This window comes from Arachis ipaensis, chromosome B06, assembly GCF_000816755.2.
Source record: "Arachis ipaensis cultivar K30076 chromosome B06, Araip1.1, whole genome shotgun sequence".
Lineage (NCBI taxonomy): Eukaryota > Viridiplantae > Streptophyta > Magnoliopsida > Fabales > Fabaceae > Arachis > Arachis ipaensis.
Genome location: NC_029790.2, coordinates 124,397,353 through 124,404,615, shown reverse-complemented (window position 1 = coordinate 124,404,615; position 7,263 = coordinate 124,397,353). Strand labels below are relative to the sequence as shown.

General features: G+C 30.3%; 1 long non-coding RNA gene across 1 annotated transcript in view; it reads right to left on the bottom strand.

Moving 5' to 3' along the window:
* LOC110264161 overlaps positions 1,581 to 7,263 on the bottom strand; it is an 11,843-nt gene continuing 6,160 nt past the window's right edge. The window contains exon 3 of the long non-coding RNA XR_002349892.1: positions 1,581 to 1,646. This is a non-coding gene — a long non-coding RNA (uncharacterized LOC110264161). The remainder of the gene's footprint in view (positions 1,647 to 7,263) is intronic.

The following is a 7,263-nucleotide window of genomic DNA, read 5'->3' as shown; positions in this document are numbered from 1 at the left end:
ATAATCATGCTTAGCATACTAGTGTACATAGATAATCTACAAGGATTTCTACAATGAATAGGAAAACAAAAAAAAAAGAGAGAGAGATCATATAGATGAAAATTTGTTATGTCTTCCATGGGATTACAAAGTCTTCATTATACTTTGTTCATTTTAGTGCCACTAAAGTTCAAAGTTGATGATCCTTCTTTCAATTGTAGACATATTATCCTAATAGTTTTCACCTAATAGGTTAGATTGGAAATAATATTACACAATGCCTCAGCAGAAGATCTAGAGAATCAATGTCCAAAATAAATCTGCAGTGTTAATTAGAAAGTTAAAATTGAATGATCACATAAATTTTATCATAGGAAATGAAAACAGATTACAAGCTAAACCAAGTAGTTTTATACTCTTTATGTATACACATTTTTCATGGCACTAATTTGATTTTCTTTCAAATTTAAAGTTTCAATTCCTTTGTCCTTAGAACTGAAAACTACATCAGAAGCTATTATTGAACCAAAGAAGATCAAAGGAGAGCCTTGACATTCAACTCGTTTCTATAAAGAAGCTATCATTTATACACAATTAGAAGATTAGTCACTTGATGCACCCACAGAAGAGAATTTTGAACATATTACAACTCATAGGGGTTCATCACTTTCCTCTGACATCTCATCAGTTAGTGATTCAAAGGAATAGAAATAATCTGTCTAGACTCTACTTTGATATATTAGTATTTCTTATGTATATGATCACACTAAATTAGTGTATTATGCATTAATCAATCTGATATCTAGTCAGTTAGTTGCATGTTCTGTATCTAGCTAGCTTATGTATATTAGTATTTCTTATGTATATGATGACACTAAATTCGTTTCTATGTGGTCTATATATACTTTTTTATCAACTTAGATAATATATATGTGAACAATAATATTATAAAAAATAAGAGTGACATTATTATTTTTTAATAATTATGGTGAATTCTCTTATCTATTAATGTATAAAAAATTGGTTTTACACTCTTTAGTCCACAACTTGATTAAACTAATTAACAATCAAAAGCCACAATGAATGAGTGAGAAATGGTCTTCATTTTCTTAGTTCTTGATGATCATGACTTCAACTATTTTCTAAGTGTCAATACTCAACAGAATGCAAACACTGAAACATAAATTCAAGAATCCGGTGTGGGCAAACATAAAACAAAGAGAAGAAGACAGAACTGGGTGATTGTTGGTCCTTTGGAAGCATTGGCATCCCCACTCAGCTGTAAATCAGCCGTAAATCAAGTCACTTGTATAAGAAAGTAGTAGTCTTATGTTCAAATCTATAATCAAACTTAATTTATAAGTTATATAAGCAAATATGATTCATGTTTATAAACAAATTTCATAAATAATATAACCAAAGTGCAAAAAATCCAAGTATCTGCAGAGAATGTTTTATTTTCTTTAATGCTAACCATAAATTATAACCAGTCTCATATAGTTTATTGATTAACACATCCATTTACACAAAAATACACACATGAAAATAGTAAATTACTATATCATTTCCAGACAATAACCAATTCACCTTTTTGTCTTTTCCACACAAGTCAACAAAGCAAAGCCTTATGCTGATAGAAGTTACACAAACAGCTTCCACTCACTTTCCTATTTTCACACACAGACACTTTTAGTGTTTGCTAATAATCTTGTATTAACAGAACACTGCTTGAATTGAAGCAGCATTGCATCAATCCTATATTTAAATTTGTCAGAAAGATAACTTTGAAAACTAATGATATTTTCACCTTTTCTTTTCCAATTTTGATTAATTTTGAAGAAGATGAAGTATACAAATATGAGTTTGGCCAAGCACACCAAATAGGAAAGTGATTGAAGCTCAATGCTCATAGTTAGCATTGTTGTTAAATTAGGGGAAATAGGGCTAAAGAAGTATATATTACCCATTCCACATCACAAAATTCACATCCCGTGCAGGAAGAGAATTAGGGTTTCGAAGCTGCCACACAATCAGCAAGGCAACAAAAACTTGTTAATGTTAGCAATTAGGGTTTCGAAGTTGTCACACACAGAGAAAGAAGAGTTCATAGCTAATAAGCAATAAAGGAGCAAGAATTGAATTAGTAGACAAACCGAAGAAGAAAGAGGGGAAACGGACCCTTGCTGGAGTTCTACTCGCCTTGGGTTCGTTGTCAGCTCGTGCAATTAGCTGCCGCGCCGGACTACTGAGTAAGGCGCCGAAGGCACTGGCCACTGGGGAATTTGGGGATGAATGGGGAATTTGGCGAAAAAGGAGGGAATTGTGTTTCTGAGCTTTAGACGCGGGAAGTGGACGCGGGCAAGTGTTTTTAGTGACAAAAATCGACGGCATATTTGTCGATGTTAATTTAAAAAAAATCAACACCCTAGCCGTCTATTTTATACATTAAATCTACACCGTTCATTTAATTTTAGAAAGTGATCTAAACCGTTTAAATTTATCGACGGTAAGTGTTATCAATATTTTAACTAATAAAATAGACGCTGTTTTCGTCGATTTTAAAATAAAAGTATTCTAAACCCCAGGTTCGTCGACAATGTGACGATAGGCTAATGCATCATAAAATTATCAACGACCTTGCTGTCGATTTTAATATTTTATTTTTAATTATTTTTTTTAGCAACATCAACAGCAAGCCGTCGAAAAATATCGACGGCAGAAATAACTGTCGATATTTGGCGTCGAAAAAAACGCTTTTTCTAGTAGTGAGATAAAATAAATATACAAATATATTTAAAATATAAATTCTAACAAACACAAATATTCAAAGTTTCAAACATAGCGTTTAAATAAAAAGAATCAACAAATTTTTAAAAAAGGTGCCATAATCAACGAATTTGATTTATTCACTATCCTATAACAATCTAGTGACGATACCTAAGCAAATAAATTTCCAAACTCAACGTATGAGTGCCATGTCGGCATATGAGCTCCCCATTTATATTACTATAAAGATAAAGATTACCGAAAAGATTATGGAGTTGTTAAGTAAGAACTGGGAGGTGTCGTTCACTTGGGTTAGAAAAGAAGCTAATGTTGCTGCTGATTGTTTGGCTAAGAATGGTTATTCTCAATCGGTGTGAATTCAGTCAAGTGATGATCTCAAGCAGATTTTGTTGAATGATTCTGTTGTGTAATTTTTAGGTGTTGTGTTCCTATTTGTTTTAATTTTTATTACAAACACACAAAAAAAAATACTATGAGCACTATGGACTTATTATGGAGGTTATTGTAAGGCTCTGTTTGTTTGGACTTAAGTAAAAGAAAAATGGAAGAGGGAACAATTTTCATATTTTGATGTATAATTTAGAGTCTAATTTTGATACACTGATGGTATAAAGCATTTTATATAATTGTCTATTCGTATTTATTTTTTTACTAACCATTCATATAGTTAAAATAATAGTTATTTTGTTGACATGACATTATATAATCAAATGCATATCTAAAAGTGTTTTTATACTGATAATGCATTAAAATTAAATTTGTCTAATTTATATTTAAAAATCTTTTATGTATCTTAGCTTCTCTTTCCTCCATTTCTTTTGTACTTCGATCCAAACAAACAAAACCCAAAGGTTATATAAAATGATCCTATATAAAATGATCTTGAGAACTTACGAGTTATTAAACGTGGGACTACAATACTTTTCGCTTCTTCTTTAAACATGAGATTGACGCTTTGTATGCACCGAAGAAAAAATATTGGTTATCTAAATTAAGAGAGAAAGATAAATAAGTCCTTAATATTTTTTTACGAAGACAAATTAATTTCTCACTAATTGAAAATACAAAATCATCTTTGACCATTTAAAATGCGAGACATATGCATCATTCCATTCATTTTTCCTTTAAAACGTGGACTAATGTGGACATTAGATAGAACCTCCTTCTTCTTTCTCTTCAAACCTCCAAAAACCTTTTTCTCTTTTTCAAAAACTACCGTCGATGACCATAACCACTGCCATGTCGACATCACGCCTAAGGGTAGCAATGGAGCGGATAGGGACGAATTTTTGCGCTACTAGACTCAGTCTTACAATAACCCACATAGAACCCGTCCCGTTCCTACTCACGGATAGGCCAAAATTAAACCCTAACCTGCCTCACTCTTTACCCGCGGTCCTATAATTATTAAGATTCAATAAATAAAATTAAATTTCAAAATTTATATAACCATTATTATATACTTAACATCAATTAAAGTAAAACCTTAAGAATGATATAATATTATTAATTTTTTAACTAATGATTTCACATATATTATATATATACAAGGCGGGTATTACCTAAACCCGCCCCGCTCCGCGCTGCTAAAACCCACCCTCGAGCAAATAGGGATAGAGTGGGTACTCGCGGGTACGATAGTGTTGTCATTCCTAATCGAGAATGCAAACTTATTAACAATTATGTATTTCAATTTAACTCTTTGGACAACGATTTGTTCTCTCCTCCTAATGTTAAAAATATTATCTCGTTAAAGTGACAATCTACAAATTGAGTTTTTAATACATCTCCTATTTGTATCTCTAGATACCTTACAATAAAAGGAGAATCACATCCAACATATATTTCTAATTTTTTGGGTTCCATTTTGGTGCGATTAGGTAGAGCAATTGGGACATATAGTGCACATCCAAATATTCTCAAATGGGATATGTTTGGTTGTTGGCCAAAGTCAATTGTAACTTGTTGACCTTAACCGAATAACTGCTACAACATGTAAAATAACATACCTCGAAATAAAAATTGGGAGATTCATTCTCATAAGAAAGAGTCTAACAATCAATCGGGGACGTTTAATAAATGATTCTGTTAGCCTATTTTGTGTACGAACATGAGTTATCGAATGTTCAATACTTATACCAGTAGCCATATAATAACCATTAAAGGCTTGACAAGTAAATTCACCAACATTATCAGAGCAAATTGTTTTGATTGAATTTTCTAGAAATTGTGCTTTTAATTTTATAATTTGTGCAAGTAGTCTCGCAAACGCCAAATTACGACATAATAATTAGCCCATATGAGACCATCTTAAAGATGTATTTATTAGGACCATAAAGATGTATTTATTAGGACCATAAAGTATTTAAAAGATCCACATTATTGATAAATTAGTCCACATATATTACTTTGAATTAACTGAAGGAATTCAGAAGATTCAAATCTAGTCTTTGCTGAAAACATGCAATACAACATAACTAACTAGAATACTAGATTGAAAAATCTTATGGTTCTCCAATGAATACCCTTATTAGTTTTCAATAATGTTTTGCATTATTGGTGTTCCAGAGTGACCTAATCAGTCATGCCAAATTGTGAATTCATTTGAACTAATAAACTTTTGATTTATTATAACACGTGATTCAATTGCATTAATACGAGTATAATATATATTAGAAGAAAGCATAGGCAATTTTTTCAATATGACTTTTTTACTTGAATTGTAACTCATAATATGAAATAACTCATTGTTATTCTTAAATACTGTCTCAATATGATATCCATTCTTATGGATATCTTCAAAACTCAACAAGTTCTTTTGAGACTTTGTAGATAATAACACATTATTTATAATGAGTTTTGTTTTTCTAAAAAATAAAATAACATCTCTTTCAGAATTATCAATTATTTTACTTGTACCAATAATAATAGCAACACTTGCCTTTTTATGTATAAAGTTGACAAAATAAATTTTGTTTTTAAGAATAATGTACATGCTTGCACTATCTATAAGAATCTTCTTGTATCTTTATCATTATTTTCAAAAGAAAGAATAAACACGTGAAAAAATATTTATCTTTAAAATTCATAACTCAATCACAAATTTATTTATGAATGTTTTAAAACTTACATAGAAGGATAAATTTAAAAGTAAATATATTCAAATATAAATAAGTAAAAACATATATAAATATATCAAAAATCAAATATATAACAAGGAAATAAATTATTCAACATTTACATTAATGATTAGATGACCAATATTTACTTCAGTGTCTTTAAAGAAATCAGACATATCATAATAAGTTATGGTAGGAACATCTTTTGAGATAAAATTAGTTTCTATCTTTTTCTCATTCTCTTTTAAAGATGATTGGTAAAGTTCAGCTAAGTGCTTTGGCGTACGACAAGTACGTGATCAATGACCTTTACCATCATAACAATGACATCTGCTTTCTATATTTTTAATGTGCCCATTTTTCTTTTCTTTATTATCTTACTTTTTGGATGATCTTTTATTATTGAAGAATATTTTCTTCTTTTCTTTATCATATTTGTTACCAAAATAGTAATTTTTATCATTTTTAAGATTACAATGTGTTACATTCATTTAGGGGAATTGAGTAGAACCACAGAGGGCAAACTTCATGAAAATGGGCAAACTTCATGATTTTTCATGAGTAATTCATTATTTTGTTATACCACAAGAAGGCATGCAATTAATTTATAGTATTTTGTAAATCTCTTGTCTCAATATTGTTATTGTAGGAGTATATTTAAGAGATGAAATGTCGAATATGTTTTCACTAACATATCTTTATCAATAATATATTTCCCACACAATTTTAATTGTGAGGTTATTTTAAACATTGTGAAATTATATTCAGCGATGGATTTAAAATCCTATAACTACAAATGTAATCATTTATATTGGACATTTGGAAGAATCACCGATTTTTTGTGATAATACATTTTCTCCAGGCTCTTCCGTAATTTTGCTAAATATTTTATAGTAAAATATTTGTTTTTTAATCTGTTGTCAAGATGACGATAAAAGAACACCATTGCCGTAGTGTAACACCGTAATTAGCTTAAGTCTTACCTCGCGCCGTAAAGCAAAGGTTAATAAGAGATTACGACAGTTCTAAGCTCATACATAATATATATATATATATATATGGTTGTCAAGAAAGAACACCATTGCCGTAGTGTAACACCGTAATTAGCTTAAGTCTTACCTCGCGCCGTAAAGCAAAGGTTAATAAGAGATATAAGAGATTCTAAAGCTCATACATATAATATATATAGAAGAAATAATATAATCTAGAAGCCCGAGGAAGGATATAGCTCAAAAACAGGATTTCAAAAGCGCAAAGTGTACTATCTTAAGGCATAAGAAATAGAAGTGATATAAACAAGGTAATAGTATAATAGTGAAATATCATAAGAAACTAGCCACGACTCGCGGAGTTTAAGCCGGCTAGCCATATACAGACC